Here is a 21187-nt window from a genome sequence, read left to right as displayed (position 1 = left end):
GAGGGACCCCAAAAGAGAGTAAGCTGTTGCTGGCAGCATGCAATGAGGGGAGTACCTGGGCTTCTTCTTTTCCCTTCCCTTCCCTTCCCTTGGCCAGTGGGAAGTCTTGGCAGGCCTTAAATCCAAGCCAGTTGGAATGGAGTTTGGGAAATGGGGCAAGCGGGGGAGGGGCAGCCCCCTATGATGAAGAACAGGACAGAGCAGGGCTGGCAATGAATCTGACAACAAACAGGCAAATCACCACCCTAATAACTCATCATTTTCTGGATAATAATATCCCTGAAGGGACATCCAGTGCCTTCAAGGGTACAGCCAGTCACATGGCTTTCCTCAAGTCCCCCATCAAGCCTCACTCTACAAACCCAGACAATTCCTTGAGTCTGGCTTCCAAATCCATCCTCCAGCAAGGAGAGACGAAGTTCCAAAAACTCATTGTAAGATACTGACAATTCTAATATGGCTTCCTAAAACTGATCACAAGGACCAGGGACGACCACCTTTATGGAGAGATAGAAGTTTCCCCATCTTTTACTAATGGAGCATAAACCAGAGACATTCTTTTTTCTCCTGTCTTCCTTTTATTCACTTATTTCTTATTTTCTAAGAATCCAGGTGCCATACCAGATACTGAGGTTACAAAGGTGTTTTAGAGCTTGTCCTCGGAGAACTTACAGCACGGAGGGGAAGCAGATTATCACGAGCAGGGGCCAAGGGCCTGGACAATGGGGGATTTACAGACTAATCCTAAAGAAATACCCACTTCTGCTTCTTGGCCTGCCTTCACCTGGGCCAGCAGTAAGGGTAGACCATGGGTCGCTGGGGCTCTTCTTAGAGCTTCTTAGAGCTTCAGTGGCTCCCTGGCACTTGGACACTTTGGGGTTAATCCCTTTCTTACTCATGTGAGGCTCATCTTCCCCTGGGTGTATCTCTCCATTTGCCCTTGAGTAAATACTCATGCTTTTCCACTTGGCTCTTCGCTCGTCTTCCCGTGGGGGAGGGGTAGTTTCAGCATCTCGTCTCTTGTATGGCCAGAGGCTGTAAGTCTAGTGTGCCACCAGCTCCACAAATGTCAGATGTCTCCCCTGCCTGCAACCCGAGTCTCACTTTGAGGCCTAGATGGGGGCTGGTCCTAGTTAGAGAGCCCTGTCTGCGCTCTGGTGTGGACCTGCCGACCCTCTCCCAGAACTGGGGCCCCGTGTGGCGTCTGTCATTCCAGCGTGTCATGGGATGCCAGAGTTAGCCAGGGCTTTCCACTCAGCCGGGATCTCCCGTTTGTGCTGTCCTCGAGATTCAGACACAGAGAGCAAGAAATGAAGAGAAACTGAAAATGAGAGCGTCTGGAGAGTGGCGAGGAGGGGAGACAGAGACACAGACAGAGACAGAGACTCTTTCCTCCTGCCACAGTGTCAGTGGCAAACACTGGGGAGAGGACGTTCCCTGCGTGCTCTGAAATTCCAGGGGAAAACACTTGTGCTGCTGCTTTAAAGAAACTCAAAGAACCACATGTGTAATCCAATTCTGTGATTTGGGGTGCTTTCACTGTCGGAGGCGGGCTTCCAAGAAACTCAGCTTGCCTCAGGATACAGAGGGCCTGGATTTCAATACGTTGTGGAGTTACCTGATGTTCCAATTATGAGCCACCAAGAGCCCCTGCAGGAGCAGGATGCAGGAGGTGACGGCCGGAGCCCTGGATGCAGGGCAGGAGGACATGTTGGCTGCTTCCTGCCTATGTGCGTTCGAGCAAGGCCCTCATCATCTGCTCATCGGTGTCGTCATCTGCACGGGGCCATGAGGAGCATCCTGGCCAGTTTACTCAGGTCTGTTGGGAGGCTCGGCCAAGTGGAAGCACTTTAGAAATTGGAGTGCAGTACAGCCACGCAAGGGGATACCACGTAAATGACATTTCCTGGTAGGGTTCGGCTGCCTTCCCCAAAGTGGGGGTCAGCTTACGAAAGCCACCCTAGTGGATGAAATGGTCCCTCCTCTCTTCTTTTTCTCTTTACTGAATTAGGAACAAAACCCTCGTGGCTCGGGCGTGAAGATTGCTAAACAGTGCGTCGAACTTAGAAATGCCTACAAAAATTCCACTCCACTCTGTTTACATGGCCTGCCTTGTGGGGGGAGGAAGCCATAAAGGTTTCTCCAGAAGGAAGCATGTGACCCGGACCTCGTGGGTTAGGATTTCGACAGACTGGAGGCTCTAGCAGCCACGAAGAGCCCAGGAAGAGAGTTTCTCAGGTTTCCAAGGGTGTGCCGTGCCACCCAGTCGCTGAGCGTTTGTGTGTACGTGTGTCTGCGTGTGCTGGTGCGTTTATTAGAGGATGTGGTGGTGGCTTAGGGCAGGTGGGTTTCCAGGGCCAACAAACTGCTTGCTTTTCGAAAAGAGTAGAGTTTTCCTTGGCTCCGCTGCCAGCTGCTTTATCTGTTTTCGTTTCAAAAGATGTGTTTCCAAAGCACCATTTCCTGAAATCTTTTGGCTGCAGCCAGGTATGAGATTCCCAGTTGCAAGCCCAGAGAGAAGGTGAGCTGCCAGGGAGAAGTTTACAATAGGGCGGGTCGTCCAGAGGAGCGCTGGCTGAGGTCTTGCCAGGGAGTGGAGAGGGAGCCAGAAACAAGGACCCTCCATGGGAAAAGTTCTCCCTCCAGCTCCGACTGCAAAGTCGTGTCTAAGAATTTTAGTGTGAATATCAGACTGGGTTCTTGTAATTGAGGAGGGGATATCGGACTTCAGGTTTAACAGAGGGAGACAAGTTGAAGTGAGTCCTTTCCCATGAAGCCTTTCTGCTCACCTCCCTTATATCCCTATGTTTAGCGTCCGCCCTGTCTTATCTTGACCACGTCTTTGTGCCCTTCCTGCCATTTGAGTAAATATCACAACTACCCTACTGGAACTTGAGCTCTGAGCTCATGTCATATTTGCTTATAAATTCTTCAGTGTCTAGACAACAGTGCCTTGAACACTGTTGGTGCTTAATAAATGCTGGTGGTGTAAATGACCCAATGGTGGAAGCCTAGAGCTATTAACAAGGTTTTGATTAGAAATTTATTTATTTCACATACATTTATTGACATCTAAATATGCCAGGCCCCGTTGCAGGCAGTGGGAAGAGGCTGGGAACAAATGACACATGAAGATAAAAGGAATGATCCTAAAGATAACTTCTCTCTCTCTTTTTTTTTTCCTACTTTTTATCTCCCTGGTTTTTGAGAAATTTTTGGCTCTGCTCAGGTCCCTGTCTTGTCATTCCCATATTCCTGGCCCCTTGGCCCTGTCCAGAGCCTGTCTTAGGCTTTGGGACTTATCTTGTGGGTCCTCCATAGGTCTGTAAATAGCCCAGGCTAGTTAGTAAACTGAGTATCTCTTTCAGGTCCCCTATCTGATCTAAACACTCCAAAATAGGATTTTTTTAAAACCAACTCCCTGGCTATTAAGCTGATAAGAACAGATACTACACTTGAGCTTAGCCAAAAGACCAAGAAGCAATCCTAGTTTCTAGCTATCCAAGCTTACATGCTTGGATCATAGCTAGTCTTGGAGACAAAATCTCCATGTTTCTTAAGATGTTTCTGAATGTTTGCCTCAAGATGAAACTTAGATTAAAATGGAAAGCTGTCTTAGAGGACAACAGAAGTTGCCAAAGAACCATAGGTGGATGTATGTGGCAAGAGAGGAGCAAAGGTAGGACCATTCTACATGGAAGAGTGCTGGCTTCATAGCAGAATCCTCTGTTTCTCCCATGAAGGCTGGTGGTCTGCAGCTCGCAGTGGGGGAGAGTCCTGAAGAATACAGGCTCGGCAGATGGCACGTTATACTTGGTTATATTTGCAGAAGTGGGAGGAGCCTGCGAGTTTATGAAGTTCAAACTCCTTCAAGCTCAGAAAGGAGATACACCCAAGATCATGGCAATCACATGGCCTCCTGATGTCGCAAAGGTTTTAGTGCTTAGAATCAAAATGGGGAGAAGAAAGTACCCTTTGTCTCTAATTCAAACAATCCGAGGAATTCTCCAGAGTTGCAAGAAGTACCAGCCCAGAGTAGATTTGAAACCTGGCTGTATGAAGAACAGTCGAAGAACGCAAGCATGCCTGGTCATGGAAGAGGGGACAGTGGGGACACGGGAGGTGACATCGGGCTGTAAAGGGCTGATACAATGAAGGGGCTTATGTTTTTCTCCTGTGTGGTTCCACAGGACTGAGCTGGGCTTTGTGGGTCCAAGCTACAGAGAGGGAACTTCTTCTTCAGCTCAAGGGAAACCCTTCCTGCTGCCTGACAATGAAGTATACACAAAAGTAATGAGTTCTCTGCCAATGGAAGCTCTCAAGGGGAGACTAGATGGGAACCTGGCGCATTGTCGAGGTGGCGTTTACCTCAAATGCCCCCTTAGAATTTGAGATGAACGTGGTGTGCGTACCCCTCTATCTGACGATGGTTCTGGTAATTAGGTGCCAGGATGGCCATTGATGTTATCATTCTCAGAAGGGCAGAGCTGCTGCACTGCCCTCTTCTGACTTCGGTGTGCCACAGTCTGAAGTTGCTGAGTGTAGCCTCATGGAGGGCGAGTAGGCTCAACCTCCCTCGTCAACTGACCAATGATGGTGGCTCCTGGAGGCTGCATGAGGGGCGACTTGCTACAGCAGGAGACGTTGTGGTCCACGTAGCCACGTCTTGGAGGACTGGCAACCTGCCAGATATATACCTGCCATCCCCCGTCATCTCCATTCTTTTTCTAAACAGAAGCCTTTTGGCTCCATTCCTTCCTCTTGCTACAGTTCCCCCTGGTCTGTCTCTCCTTTCTCTTCTACTTGTTCTAGACAATGGCTCCTTTCCTCTTCTATGAAATAGGCGTCTCTAGGACCATGTCATTCATAAAAGCAGGGCACTGGGACAGGAGGGGTGAGCTAAAGGAGTCCAGGAATCTCCCTTTCCCTTTCACCTTCCCTTCTGCTATTAGCTGGACTGACGCTGAAACCCTGTGGGGCCTTGTTAAAATGCAAAGACCATCCCATCCCCACCCAGGAGGCAGTTACCCAAGTAACAGCTAGACACGGATTATGTAGTACAGATTGTTTCTTCTAATTCTTTTCCTCTGAGAGTATGGGGGCCTGGGTGAGGAAGTTGAGAAGAAAGAGGGAGAAGTCAGGGTCTAAGGCAGGGCAGGGAAGGGAGCCACGAGGGCTGGGAACTTCCAGACCTGTAAACTGTCTTATTTGGAAGGGGCCTTGGTAGTCTGGTCCGACTTCCTCTCTGTGTAGATGCAGAAACCAAGGACCCCAGAGGCAAATAGGTTTGACCAATGTCATGGGTGACAAAGGCACACTCCCATCTTTAGGAGTCCTTGGAGGTTTCTGCCCAAGGGTCTTTCCAGGGTGGAAGTGAGTTTCCTCAAGTTGGAAAACTTGGGTACGTTGTGGTCACTGCAGAATGACAGAAAGCAACATAGGGCTATATCTTGACTTGAAACTGTGCCAGGGCTAATCAGTGCTCCTTCTCTGGTTCATGTATTTTGGAGAAAAACAAATGGATATCCATTTCCTCCTTCATAGCAAGTGTAGGAAACACTAAAGGATGCTCTTGAGTTTCTATCTCTGGATGGCAGATCGTATGTTACACATCTTCTCAGGCCCTTATCTTCAATATTTTTGCCTGTAGGATTCCCGGCACAAAGTAGGTACTTCCCACATGCTTTCAAAGTAGGCTAAAAATCCACCCCTCCCACTTGTGGGGTGTGTGTGGTGGGGAGAGGAGATACAGATATTGAGATCCTGGAAGACATTGCCTACTATTCTATGGATTCATTATGCATCTCATAATAGAACTTCTCAGACAAATGGCAGAGGTTGGGACCATTTACTGCTCATTCCAAGGACTTAGTCGAACAGCAGTGAGGCGTCCTTGCTCGTCTAGGGCTAAAGTTGTCCTGTATAACCATATCACCACCAACCAGGGCAGAGACTCGAAATGGTCCTGTAATCCCTTTCTCCTTTGGGGGAGATTGTCAGTGTGTTTTTTTCTTTTTCAACACTTTCAAAATCGCAATTGTTTATAGTAACTAGAGATGGCAGAACCTGGCTGAAGGGGGAAGGCTGAGTTTTATCTAACCCCTAATTTAGTTCTCTTAAGTTTGTCCAAGTTCCTGAGACGCTTTCCCCCTGTAAGTTAAACCATTGTTTGTCAAGGGAAATATAAATTAAGAGCTCTATTTTCTGAGTTAAATGGAAATTTGGTCCAGGGAAGCAGACTTTTGCTATGCTCCTCTGATCTCCAATATAACATAGGAACTGGAGGCAGTGTGTGACTTAGACCTGATGAATTCTGGAGGAATCCAAAACTCAAGGAATGTGGGAGTTATGCAGAGCCAGGAACCCAGCCTAAATTTGACTCATCAGAGCTTTTAATAATCAGGTCGGAAATTCCATGGCATTATTGAAAGGAGCAAATCTCTTTCCCTTTACACAAAATGGATTCTGAAACTATCCATAGTCTTGAATTGGACTCCTGGATGGATGAGCCAAATGCTATGCCCGGATCAGGAACAGTGACGCCATGGTCATCCCTGTGTTTATTGTAGAAGGGGAGCTAAACTTCTAGGACTACGTGAACTGTCCAATTATGGATTTCTGGATTGTATGATTTGGAAAACACACAATTAAGGGGATAACTCTGGCCAAACCTGAGTTTGTAAAACTGGTATAGAGCCAATAAGAAGTAACACAAACCTTCTTCAATTTCTCTTTGCAGGGCTAGAAATGATTTGCAAGCTTTGAGTCTCTACAGTGAAAGGCAAAGATATTGGAAATCATGTGGTTTAATGGACATTCACAAAGCACTACATTCTAACTTCAGCACCTCCCCAATCTGGTGACCAAGCCAATAAGCCAGTATTTCCCATGGTTACCTTCACAGACCTCAGAAAACATTAAAAACAGATGATGAGCAAAACTACTACAAAGTATTAACAGGCTGAAAACAACAGCCCTATTTAGCTAAATTATTAAAAGCCACCACAGATAATTCGAATAAGTCCCCCTGGGATAGTATTTCTCAAGAGTGGTCAGTGGCTGACCACCATTTAAAAAACACACTTGGGGTTAAAATGCAGATGTCAGGACTCTACTTCCAAATCCACAGGTTTCTGGCAGGATGGGAGGGCTGTACCCAGGGGTCTGCATTTTGAACAAAACGTGGCCACAGACTGGATGGATGGTCAACTTTGCACATACACGTACTAAGATTTTTTACATACAGTAGGTGCCGTTGTGAGTAACCAATACAGCTTGTTTTCAGAGAAGTGCTGACTTGACGTCGCTGTGGGTTTTTGATGTACTCTCTTAATCAATAGATCTTAATCATAAGGCATTGGTTTCTGAAATTTCTTGGCTTTAAAACATGATAGTCACGCTTAGAAAAAGTCGGGAGCCACACCCTAGAAGAAGTAAGTGTTCAGGTGCATAATATTGACAGCAGCATCCTTCTGAGACGACAGATGGGTTCAGAGGAATGGACACTCACTGGAGGCTTCCCACGTGCTCAACACCGAGCTTCCCCGCTATTGACGCGGCTGGGCTCCAGTGCAGGTCGGAGGGTTTGAAGTTCAACTTCTTATCTACAGCTATCTTCTGGGAGAGAGGAGAGCAGGAATGTTCTGACCTTATGGGGAGGATTGATACCACGAGGGCGAGCAGGGAAAGGACTATAGAAGCCAGAGATATTTAGATTTAAGGGGCCTCAATATTTTGCAAAGGCTTGCTCTGCCCATAGATCTCAAATACACGTTACCTGGCTGTGGCCCTCGGCCCACGGCTGTGATGTGCCATCATGCATGTTATGGCAGGAGCTCCGGGCTGGGCTGGAATTAAGGAGGTGGGAGGAGGCCTGGGGCTGGCAGAAGCGCTTCTCCTGAGTGATCCGAGGCCTGGAGAATTATGACTCGGGGATGAGGTGGAAATTGGCACCTCATGGCTTTGTGAGCCTCTTCTGACTCGTGCCTTCCCCTTTCAGGACGCCAAGTTGCAAGATTAGCTCTATTGCTTTGGGGCTGGACTTGGGGTTTGGAAAACTGGTGACTCCTTAGTGTCACAGCCCTACCGCACCCTCTCCCCACTGCCCTCTGTGTTGACCACCCAGCCTGCACATACTACCTCCCACTCCCGGGACAGCCCTGTGGCCTGACCTCTGAAGCAGAGGGCTGGGGAGTCCTGGGGGCAGTCCCGAGGTTACCTCAGGACACATCTCTCCAATGCTGTCCTCTGGGGCTTGTGTGAGGAAGTCAGGGGTCCCTTCCAACTCGGCTCTTCCTCCAGCTCACCGAGCACACGGATGTGTCATAACTCAGCAGGAGCAATTTCGGAGAAACAAAGCATCTATACCGCTCAGATTAATTTGTCACTGTTTTTTTAAGAGCTGAAAATGGCTATTTTCTACAGTCCTTCTCTTAATGCTAGGGGTATTGAAAGTTCATCACCTCTTTTTCTGGATATTTATAAACACAGCAGAAACGTTCCAAGATATTAACTGACTTCTCCCCTCCAATATGTACTCCATCCATCCCCCTGGCCCCTACGTCTGTATGTGCATGTTCGTTCGGGGCGTGCACACACACACGCTCATGCATACACACATGTACAGGCACACACATCCTTTTTGACCCAGTGGAATGTTCTCAGGGCAAGGTAAGGCTAATGCAGTTCCGGAGAACAGAAACAAAGGCTCTCTGTGGCTTTAGTCTTTTTTTTTATTATTGAGCTATAATTGACCTATAACATTCTAGTAGTTTTGGGTGTACAACTCAGTGATTCAATATTTGTATACACTGCAAAATGATCGCCACAATAAGTCTAGTTACCTCCCATCGCCACAAAGCCCACAACCTTAAGGAAATGGAGAAGAGGGGACACAAAGCATTGTAAAAAAATTCCTGGGGGAACCGCCGTCAGAAAATATACCCCCCCCCCAAAGACAGACGTGGAGAAGAAAATGGACAGGAAAGTAATGAGGTTTTTTACCTTTGCTGGATGCCGGAAAGAGAAGCCCTGCTTCTGAGACAGAACCTCAGGTCGGGAATGTCTATGCTGTGAATCTAGCAGCAAGTGCCCTACGGATGCTTCCAGGCCTCAGTATAGCACACAGGCAGCAGAAAGGGGGTACATCCGCAGATTGCAGAATGGGAAGTCTCTGGGCCTGAATAGGCAGGTACTAGGAACAAAAGACAACGCAGAAGCGATGTGCTTGAACTGATGGCCAGTTGTGACCAGGTATGCAAAGAGTATCTCTGTCGACGCTCATATGGATAGATGGTTTGAGGTCTGATGGGCCTCGGTCCTCTGTGAGCCCCAAAGTTAGTCCCTGCCTTAGGGCAAGGATTCTTGACAGGATTGTGTGCAAACACATCAGGATAACACCCGAAACCATAAATTCAGTTGCTATCCCCCCAAAGGAGTCCATGTGCTGTGCTTGGCCCTGAGGTTCAGCAGAGCTGGTGGCCACTCAGTCTGTGTGTCTTTATTGAACACTTGTGATGCTTACTGGAGCCCTTTTCAGGCTTGGAGGAGACTCCATAGTCACTTAGGGTTGAGGCCCCTTTTACTGCAGCAAACTTCAGAGTCAGGGCCAAGGAAAGGGTATGTTAATGTGTCCTAGTCACGATATTTTCTCTTGAATCTGCGTGACTTGGAAAAACGTGAGTGAGGACAGATGAGAAAGGCAGAGAGAAATATAACATCTGAATATTTCTGGGTTCACTCATTCTGCCGTAAAATACTCAGAGCCATAAATGAACGTTTATGCTAATCCTTTCGTCTTTTATTTGATTCCTCAGATGTGTTCCTTCTAAAAAAGCAATTTCGAAGGTGGGGAGGGGTAATCAATTTATGCCATTGTAATGTGGGCATCTTCCCCAGAAGTCTAGGAAATGTCTTGCAGATTTCAAAGGCTTCTTAACCTTTTCTGACATTTAAAAGCAAACAGAAACTCTGCCAGATAAAAGTGAGCTGAAAACAACGGTCAAGTTGATGTCCAACTGGAAGGAGCCTGGTTCCTCCAAATTCCTTCCCTTTTACACACAGTCCATTATGAAATGGCACCCCAGAACACTGATATTTCTCTCTTAAAAACACACACACACACACACACACACACACACACACACACACACACATTAAAATTGTTTATTGTGGCTAAAATAAGCCCAGGGCAGACTGTCAACAGAGCATTGTCCAAATAATGTTTTATCCCTTTTTTTTTATCATTAGGGTTTTAAGGGTGGGATTTCAAAACTGGGAGGATTAGAACAGGGCAGTTGAGAAATTTACAGCTGAGTACAGACTATCTCTCTCTCACGGACTCGCTCGCTACCCCCTCCCTCCCCATGTCTTTAACAAGTTAGCAGCATGTGGCTTGCCCTTGTTCCAGCAGCGATTATTAAAATAGAAAACACCTTTGGCCATAAACACAAGTGAAAATTGAAACACGCTCCTGAAAGTTTATTATTTTTTGCTTCAATAACTTCACCCTACATGGAGAACTTTATTTGCCTCGGGAGGTCTTCGGGTTAGGTAATGAAAAAACATGGGGGGTTAGGGGATCCCAAGCCATCAGGGTTGGGAGGCAGCTGGGGGTGGCCTGCATCTTGGCCTTGGGCCTTGGGTGCTGCTCAGGCGTGGAGGCTTTCACGTGCTGGAGCCCGCTTCCCTGCTCTCTCTCTCCTTGGGGCTACCCTGCCTTTAGGGTCATGTCCGGGGAGCTGGGCACTGAGCTGGTTTGAAGCCAGTCTGCCCCTCTGCTGGCTTTCTGGCCCTGCTTTCGAGTCATCTGGCTGATTCTATAGGCTTCCTGCAGCTTTGCTTTGACTTAAGGCACTGTTAGCCCCTGACTGGAATCTTCCACACTTCCAAACTCAAAAGGGATATGGGAGGGGGTGGGAGAGCAGATATTGAGGGGACGACACAGGAATGAGAGGAGAGGCCCACAATCGAAGAGGAGTAGTTGAATTGGGATAGCTGACTTCTGAGAAGAGACTTGACTATAATACCTGATAATGATCTTTATTTCTACAGAAAGAGAAAAAAATATTTGAAATACAAGAGGTGGACCTTACTTTATGCAAGAGAGAAATAAACTTCTCCATTTACATGACAGTTATTTCAGTTTTCTTGTCACTTGGAGCCAGACCTGGTCCAATATGTGTAGTTGCCCATTCCAGGGTATAGGCTCTCACCCAGAGACCGAACACAAAGTTTGAGGGTAAGCCTTCTAGGAGCAGTGTGATAATTCTACTCCGTAACATTCTTGGGGACCAGGGCTCCAAAGAGCTCATCACTCCACCATCCTTGGAATATGGCCCTTGTCATGATGGCCCAAGATGGCATCGTCTGTATTCAAGGCAACAGATGGAGAAAGGGATGGTAAAGAATGGGCCACAGGGGCAGGCCATCTGTCTCCTAAGGAGTGTTCCAAGGAACTGTTACATGACACTCAGCTTATATTCTACCAGCAAGAAGTTAGCCCCTTGGCCACACTTAATTGTAAAGGAAGCTGGAAAGCTCATCTTTATTATGAGTACCAATATGCTCAGCTAAATGTCTTATTATTAATGAAGAAAGAAAGAAAAGTGACTAGAGAACACAAGCAGCCTCTGCCACCATAGTTAATAGAAGTCCAGTCCTTGCCTGTCTTATTCACCTGTGTTGGGTTCGTCATTGTGTTCTTTCCGTTGTTCTGTGAATCGATGTCTTCATCATTTCCTCATTCGTTTGATCTCTGACTTTTTGTTAGCGTTGCTCCCCTGTGCTTTCACGTGGATTCCTATTCTTTGTCCCATCAAAATCTTCCTTGAGGCAACTTTGCATGAAACCTGCCAACCTTATGCTGGAGACTCAGAACTCAGAGCAAATAATATGAGGAGAAAGATGTCAAGCGTATTGACCCTTTTTGTAGCTTTACCAGTTTTTTTTTTAAGGATCTGAGCACAGGAGTATGTGTCATTTTACATAGCTTATTTTGCACTCATCAGTGTGGTATAAACCCAGCTAGCCTCTCAAAGTCTTCCTGGGAATGGATTGAGACCAGACTCTCCTTTGGATTCTATCTGGCTCAGGAACTGGTGTTTCGTTTCCCTGGGGTGTTGCATGGTCTCAGCCCCTCATCCTGAGTAGCATGACTCATACCCCATCAAATATCCCTTTTACTTGGTCGTACTCTCCTGCTGCTTCTCTCCTGTCCATGTGAGGCGTTTCTGGCTGCCTCCCTTTCCAGCATAATTAAATCCAGTAGGCCTTCCAGTTGACCTCATGAGTGTGAGTTAAGCCCATTTATGAAATATGAAATGATCCCAAATGCTCATGATCCAGCTTTCCCAGGGGGCTGTGGAGGCGGGTCATATGTTAAGAGCTTCCTGCTGGAGATGCTGCAGGGAAGACAGATGTGGCGTCCCTGGAGATGAACAGTGCCTTCCATGGACTGAGTTCTGGTCGTGATGGTTCTCAGTGTTCCCCAAGAGCCCTCTATCATCTCCCTGTCTCACTTCTCTTTCCACTTGAGGGTACGTGCTCTTACTTTGAACAAGTGAGAAAAGCCAAGATCATGTCATGTCATTCTGGGCTAAGTGGTTTGTTACTAAACTCTTCATTTTGATCTGAGGTGATGGGATAGAATTAAACTAACTGATCTAGATACACTTGAAGTCCTTGCTTGCATGCCTTGGTCAAAGGCATGGGCAAATTCTATCCAAGATTCAAGGTTACCTTGGCTTCAAGAAAGAAATGGAAGAAAGAATGAATGACTCAAGGCACATCAGCTCCATTGGGGAAATAGAGTTCAAAGACCCTGGCACATAAGGGATAGTTGGTACACAGAGGCAGTCATGAGGTATATCAGAGACAAGGCCTGGGAAAAGTCAACATCACCCATTACTTGGCTCTTCTTTTGTAGAGAAGAGACTTCTGCTCCCTCCTAGGGGAGGGAGCAGAATTGGAGGGACACTTCTAGCACCTCTTTGCATAACCCTCACCTACTGCTTGTCCCCTCTTCCTGACAAGCAAGGAGGGAGAATGACTCATTGATTAGTGAGATCATATCCAAGGTCACTGCTTTTGGTGGCCCTTCTCTCATGGTAACTGGCTCAAAATTTGTTCTGCCTTCTCTACTATTCCCAAGATAGATCCTTGTATGTATATTATGGGGGGTGGGAGAAGGTTGTAGAAAGGAAATTTCCTATAGAACTTTCTGAACCAAAGAAGGTTTGAGTCACGTCCTCCAACACAGTAAACCAGAACTCCTCTATTTGGGGGCAGGGAAACAAAGCTAATGCTTCCTTTGATCCTCATCTGAGTCCTGGTTTCAATTTTGTAGGAACCTGGGGGTGGGGGAAAGAAGGCATGACAATAATTGGCTGTATGCCTGGCCTGCAGGCCCCACTCCTAAAAAGCCCTCCTGGCATAGGGCTTCTGTTGAATGTTTCTCCTTCACTCCAGGATAATTCTGTCATCTTCTGTTGTACTTATGAGTCGATAGGGAGGGCAGTAAGAGGAGGAGTGAAGGTCAAGAAAGGTAATGTAGACTGGGAAAGTTTTGTGTGACAAAAAAGTGAATGTGAGAGTACACAGAAGTGTGTTGAGAAGTCAACACTTCGTCTTCTGTCAGTCCTGCACTTGAATCCTGATCTCACTTCCTTCTAGCTGTGTGGCCTTACAAAACTTCTCAGACTTCTCTGTGCCCCAATTCTCCAAGCTGTAAAGTGGGTAAATTATGGTGCCTACTCCACGGGATTGTTTTGAGGATGAAGTAAATTATCTAGGGTCAAATGCATAGAAGGTATTGGGTAAGTGTTGGCCATCACCACTGCTGTCATCATAGTCACCCTCCCCACTGTCACAGCCATCATGAACGTGGCATTCCTAGACAAAGGCTTAGGTCTGACTTAGCTGGGAAATAAGACTCAGGTCTTACGCTTTGAAGGAGTTGCAGGGATAGTGTCAAGGTTCAGGACCAAGAAGTGACATACTTGAGTTCCAGTCCCTGGGTTTGACCTTTGGCGGCGATTCCCTCTCCGAGTCTCATTTTACATAGTTGTAAATAAGGAGTTCGGTGTTCAGTGACTCCCAGATGCTTGTCTAGAGACTGGGGCTGGGTTCGGCAACCGAGACTTACCTGGGAGCTTGTTACCAATGCAGATTTCCTGCCCACCCCCCTCATATTCTTATTAGGTGGGTCTGGGTGGCTCCAGAGCCTGGATTCTTACAAAGTTTATGCTGGGATCCTCCTGTACTGCGCTTGCAATTGGGAATCACGGCCCCAGGGCATCATGAGTCCTAAGCTCTTAAGTGCTCTGGTTGTGTTGCAAGATGCATGTGAAGGGATGGAAGGAGGGGGTGATTTGAAAAACAAGTGACGGAGTAGAAGTCAGTTGGCAGAAACTTAGCGAAGGATTATCCTTTACCATTTTGCTCATGCAAAAACCAAGGGTTTCAGCCCAAATGCATAACAGACCTCAATTCTGCATTTTGCCAGAGCCAGCCTGACCCATTATCCTCTGTTCTGACACACAGAGCCAGGAACTGTTGTTACTGCCAACACCAGGTCCCCGGAGGAAGAGGAACTGCCCTAGATAAGCACGAGGAATCATCTTCCCAAGGCCCGTTCCCAACATCTCCCTGTCCCTTGGCCAAACGTTCATTTGATTAACCGGGATCTTTGGCGACCAGGATCAACAAAGAGCATCCATCTTGTCACTCTAACATGGGGTGAGGCTGTTCTCAAACTCTCCCATCTCTGACTCTCTTTCCTTGGCAAACAAGATGGCTTTGCTGTAATCCCACAGTGTCTTTCTCTTTAATCCAAAGAATGAAACAGAAAAACAACAAAACAAAAAAAATGGTTCCTTCCACCATATAAACTGGAACCTCTTTCATCCATTGAATGACATGGTTTCTTGCTTCTTCCCTTCACCATGGGGACAGGGTGGAGCCCACATTCCCTTGAGGAACCCAAGGTCACGACATTCATGGTGAACAAACTGCAGCCTCTAGAATGCATTTCCAATTAACACACACAAAGCGTTTCCTACTGTCTCTTAAATTATGGTTCTATATTTATCACTGCCAGACCCTCCCTCCCTTCCCAGCTCCCCCCCCCCCCCAAGGTCCCCGCTCTCCCTTTAATCATTTGCAGAAGTGTTTCCATTCTTTCTTTCCATTTTCGGAACCGATTTTGTTATAAGTCGAATGTAATTGTTGCTAACATTTTGATTTCCCTGTTCAGTGAGATTTACATGACACTGAGGTTTTGTGATATAATTCCTCATTTGCTTCCAAGTTTTCTGTTGGGCGTTTAATCTGTGCAGAATTTCATTACCGTCTGATTTACTGTGGCCTCAACATAAGGAAAGACTTTTCAAATGTCAACATTTTTCCTCTTTCCCTTCCTTTTTCTCTCTGTCATCCTTCTACACACACGCACACACACACACACACACACACACACACACACACACATGCATGTGCATGTACACTTTTCTCTCTCTCTTCTTCCTCTCCTCTTTTCTCCTGTCCCCTCCCTACCTCTCCCCCTCTGTGTCTCTCCCACGTCTTCTGTCCATATCCCCCCTCCCTCCATTGTTTTTGAGTTTCAAGGTTCACATCTGATGGACTTACATCTTGGCTTTGTCTGCCGTTCCCAATCATTCCTCAGAGAGCTCCTGTGAGCACACGTAGGGGTCTACTCTCTGGGAGACGAGGGAGCCTCTCCTGTTAGGGGAGTTATATGGGAGATCTACACAATTGGCCCCAAAGTCCTGTTGAATCCCAAGACCTAAATTATGGTTCTATATTTATAACAAGGGTCTGGCTCTGAGACTACTGGAAGATGTAGATGGGCCTTGGCTTCCTAAGGGGACAGAATCAGGAAAAACTTAGGGAAATGTTTTTTTTTTTTTGCATAATAGTTACATAATGGTAAACCTATAGCATGTGCACGCATGTGCGTGTGTGTATGTTTGTGTGTGTGTGGAGAGAAAGAGAGAGAGAAAGAATTCCCGTCAGGCAGCAAGACTCTGCCTCTGCTTCTTATCCCCGTCTACCCATCAGACCCTTGGAAGGTAAATGTGGATCTTCACAGAGGTAGGGATTTTCGCAGAGGTAGGGAATTGAGCTCCTCAACCCTACCCAAAGGTTAATTTTTGTCAGCCATGTTTCGTTTCAAGGCCCTTTGTCCTTTTCACTGTTTTCCTAATACTCTTTTCCCTGCTTTTTAGTGACTTTCTCCCCTCATTTAAACCCATTTGCCTTGTCCTTCTTTCTCTTCCTTTTTGCTCCACTTCGACCATTTCTGTTGTGACTTACCTCTACCTGCTCACTTGTCAAAATTTACCCATTCTTTGGGGCTTAACTGTCCTGAGTCCCAGGGCTTCTTTCTTTTCTCGTGGTGTGACTGGGGGACTAAGAAGTTGATGGATTGCATTTTCATGCTTTAATAAATGCAGACAGACCCGGAGAAGCATTCTGGCTGGTGGGAAGTCTGGGCCTGTAGAAAGCCCACCACTAGTTACATTTTGCTCAAAATATTCAGAGGGCATCTTGCCTTATTAAACCAGGGAGGCAAAAATCATTCTTGTGTCTACAAATCTCCAGTGGGTAGCCAGAGAAGGAAAGGCCCACCCAGAATCTCCCAACTGAGTATTTAAAACAATTTTTTAAATTTTTATTTACTTTTTTAGAGACAGAACGAGAGAGAGAGAGAGAGAGAGAGAGAGAGAGAGAAATCAGGCGAGGGGCAGAGAGAGAGGGAGACACAGGATCCAAAGCAGGCTCCAGGCTCTGAGCTGTCAGCACAGAGCCCGACGTGGGGCTTGAACTCATGAACTGTGAGATCACAACCTGGGCCGAAGTTGGACCCTTAACTGCCTGAGCCCCCCCCCCCCCCACCCAGGCAACCCTCCCACATGATTATTAAGAGACCATTTTGCTATAGTTTTCTTTTGCTTTCTTAAGACCTTAGGATTCTTACCTACACCCTTGTTTGTTGAAGTTGGTGGGTGCCTGCTGTGTTCCTCCCTCATTGACGTTCCCACTACCTACTTGATGTATCTGTTGGATTTCACTGAATTCCCGGCTTCAGGGAATGAACATGAGAGAACTCATTTTTTTGTTTTTAACTCTTGGGACACCTGTGTCTTAAGCTACATAGTCTGGGCTAACCTGAATGATTCAGGAATGCCAGAAGCCAGGAGAATTAAAAATCCGGTTCCTCCGTTATGGGGTTACTATTGGCCTGAGGAAGCCCCTACATTTCTAACTTGACCCAGGGCCTACTTGGTAATTAGTTGGGAAGAACCCCCAAATTAGGTCAATTTTCAGTTGACCTATTGTGGTGGTTTTATACTTGTCTGCAAATAGTTACTTGGCATTCCTCCTATCAAAAGTTGGAGCCCTTTTGAAGAGGGGACAGGCTCTGTGACTGCAGTGACAAATACGATATGGCATATGTTATGCTGTTGACTCCTAGGCCAGGGTTATACACAGTGATTTGGCTTGTGTCTGGGTCTCTCCTAGGACACTCACCCTGGAAACCTAGACATCGTGTTCTGAGTAAGCTGCGTGAAGGGGACACATGTAGAGTTTTGGCCCCAGCCTCATCTCATGTCGAGCTGATGGCCAGCATCAACAGCTAGACACAAGAGTAAACAAGTCTTCAGATGATCATAACCTTCCAGCTGCCCCAGCCGATGTCCAGTAGAGCATAAATGAGCTGTCCTCACTGTGACCTATTCACATTTCAGATTCACAAGCAAAATATGTGTGGTTGTTATTTTAAGCCACTAAGTTTTGGGGTGATGTGTCACACATCAGTAACAGGAAAAGTTACCCCCCTGTACCTCTTCCTTCCCAACAGATGTAAGTACTTGCACATTTTCTGAAATCCCTGGCTCTGTCCTAAGACACTCCTTCCCGAGTATTTGAGTTCTAAAATGACACAGTTCCATGAATTGATCCCATGGACTAGGTCCTGATGTGGGAGTGAGTTTACCTGTCCCCACCAGTAATGAGCTTTGCAATTATGCTGCTAGCCCAGGGAATGAGTTTCCTTAAATGCAAAATGAGGGGGTTGAGCTAAATGATCCCGAAAGCTCCTTCCAGTTCAGTTTTCTCTCCTTCCCCGTGGATGGCCTCTGTCACCAAGGGGGAGCTTGTTTTATTGAAGGTCAGCTGCAAATGACTGAAGATGACTTTGCTCACGTGACCTCTCTTTGCAAAACTCATTGGCCATTTAATGGCTGCTTCCAGTGCCTTCCTCCAAAGGAACGAGGGATGGGACAGCTTAGGGAAAGGTGGCTCTGCACTAGACGAGGGCATGAGTCCTGATCTGACTGCTACCAGATGCTTGGGACTACATTTGACGAAATTGGTTTCGTCATTGGCTCCCCTCTTCCTTAGGTACAGCCTGAGATAGGTGACTCCAAGGATTCCCTGTCTAGCACAGAAGGCTGATATTCCTGGGCCACGAATGTCCAATGAGGACCTGGAGGGTAGATGTCATACCTCCATTTAGAGACAGTGCGGATCTCTGAAATGCCCCGGATTCTGGACTTCTTCCTAGTCCCATTGAAAACGAGTAGTGTTTCTCCCCTTCCTGCCGAAGCAGGAGGCAACTTGTCATCAGTGAGGAAACCCCGTGAGAAGAGTTCACGTCCAGAGAGCAGTTGTTCCTTAGTCCGTTTCCCCTGAGAAACAATGAACTGGCTCAAAGAGATGGGGAGTGGGCCAAAGTATGTTGTGAAACCAAAAGCAAAAGGAGAAAAAAAATGCTGGAAAAATAATAAAAAGGGTTGGAACTCTTATAAAAGCCCAGACCAACAGTGGTAATTCTGAAGTGTAGGATTTGATTACATCGGCTCATAAAGGATTTAGTTCTGAGCATGAACTACTAACCACACCCTTCTCCCCTTGCCTCGGTTTGCCCAGGCAGACCACGGGTGCTGCCCTACCACCTCTGGTCCCGCCTTGAATCTGAGGTCTTTCCTTCACAGTGATCCTGAAGGCGATAATTGCTCTGAATTTACTAGCCCCCAAATGCCAGATTCTTAGTCTGGGCCTAGAGACTCCCCTGACTGAACAGCCGGATCTCCAGGTTGTCCTATCATGGACACTCTTGCCGAATCCAGGACCCCTTGCCTCCTCTGTGAAGTCTTGGCTCATGCTTCAACCTGTGGAGGTGTCTGGAATCCTTGAGTTCGTCGGACACTCTATTGTTCTCTGCATCTGTTCTTTAGTGGTCTACATTGTAATAGAAATAATAAATAAATAATAAGCAAATAACTGGAAGAATAAATGCGTGTCTGTGGCTTAAAAAAGGGTACAAATGGATGTGTGTGTGCACGTGTGAGTGTGTGTGTGTGTGTGTGTGTGTGTGAGTCCTTCCAAGGCTATTCCGTGACAATATAAATATATACACAGTGAGACAGAGAGTACGTCTGGGGGAGGGAAGAGAAGTGAATGAGTTCTCTTGTGTCCACATGGTAGCCTACTATATTTACTGTTTTGCACTTTAGCTTTTTTTTTTTTTTATTTAACCATATATTTGGGAGATCATTTGTTATCAGCACGCTTATAGATACCTCAGTCTTAGAATGGTTGCATTTTTCTTAGTGCAAGGAAACACCATCTCCATGATACTACCCCCCCCCCCCCCCCCAGTGCTGGGTTTTCATATCATTTCTGTGTTCTAGTCACAATAAACCATAAAGGCCTTCCTTGCTCTAGTCTAGTCTGTAAGCTCATTGGTGGCCAGGCCCAGAGTTCATTCTTTTCTTCTTATGTCCCCCAAACGTGCAATCCAGCATTTGTCAAAAATGCCATCCTTTTGGAAGTTATTCGTTTATAGCATTTCCATGCTATCTTGTAACCATAAGTCTTTTCTACTCTTTCAATGGTTATATGAATCCTAAAAACCAATAGCCAGTATTTGCAAAATATTATTTACTCCAGAGCTGATAGTGTAGCTGATAGCTGACCTGCACAGAAAGAAGTTGTCTTTGCCACTTAAAAGAAAATTCTTCAAGGATCAAGATCAAAGAGCTGATTAAAAAAAAGGTGGAACCCAAGTAAAGAACCCTGGGTTTTCTCTAAGATAGATAACAAGGGGAGAAGGAATATATAGTGTAGGAAAATGACCAGCCCAAAGGCCACCCTTGTTGGCTGTTCAGAGGACTATGGGAAACAGAAACGAGGACAGAGAAAGGGGAGGGGGGTGCTGAGCAGAAGATGGGGTGGTGGGTGGAGACCAGGACAAAAACATCCAAAGTCTCCAGACAGAATGGAGTTTGAAGGCAGGGAAACATCTCCCCTGCCTCTTGGAGGGGCTCCTTTGAAAATCACCAGCCTGTAGGTGGCCACATCAAAGTGACGTTGCTCGTGCCCCAAGGTTTGGGAGCGGGAAGGCTGGATTCAGTTCTGTCAAACTGCCCTGGTGTCTGTGTGGTACGAGCAGGATGTGAACATCCCAGCCTGCGAGTAGGAGTAAGAAGTTGGCTAAGAGGCGGAAAAGGAGCTCACTGAGGGGACGGGAGTGGAGTTCTGGAGCAGCTTTGGAAAGGGTTGCCTGGGCTAGAACCAGAAAAGTTCCAGTCCCATAGAACAGTGGGAGCACCGACTGAGCAGGTCAACCAGAGAGGGCTCTGGGGCTGAAAGAGAGATTGAACCATGAGTTCTGCCAGCCAAAGCCAGGAGATTGCCCAAGGATAGAATAATCTTCCTAAGTGGTTCTGCTCGGGGGTAATGGTCAACAAGGATCCTGAGGATGCTGTGTGGATCCAGGAAACCCTTCTCTCCCCACTGCTGTGAGGACACAGTAAGCCACTCTCATATGCCAAGAAGCTATGCTGCGAAAGGAAAGGGCAGGAGATTTACAAAGTCAGATTCTGAGAACATGCGCGTTTCACCTAAAAGCACTGTTTAAATTATTGCATTTGACTGAAATTACCCAATTGAATTACATTTACTTTTTTTATTTTCTCAGCACATGTGGGCATCTGGGGAGGATCATATCAGTTATAGAGACACGAAAAAGCCGCACTCTCTCTGCACATCTGGGTGTAGCATGAGACTCCGACCCCGAGAGGTCTGGGCTGTTATTAGATATCTTTTTTTTGTAACCACCCAGAGTAGAAATTTCTGGCAAACATCCTCTGGCCTAAGAAGG

At 46.7% G+C, this 21187-nt stretch overlaps 1 pseudogene; it reads right to left on the bottom strand.

Annotated features, from left to right (window-relative positions):
- Positions 1–3318: 3318 nt before the first annotated feature.
- Positions 3319–3485, bottom strand: LOC122228861 (annotated as a pseudogene).
- Between the last annotated feature and the right edge of the window lie 17702 nt (positions 3486–21187).

This window comes from Panthera leo, chromosome C1, assembly GCF_018350215.1.
Source record: "Panthera leo isolate Ple1 chromosome C1, P.leo_Ple1_pat1.1, whole genome shotgun sequence".
In the NCBI taxonomy this organism is placed as follows: Eukaryota; Metazoa; Chordata; class Mammalia; order Carnivora; family Felidae; genus Panthera; species Panthera leo.
This window is presented reverse-complemented; position numbering and strand designations above follow the sequence as displayed.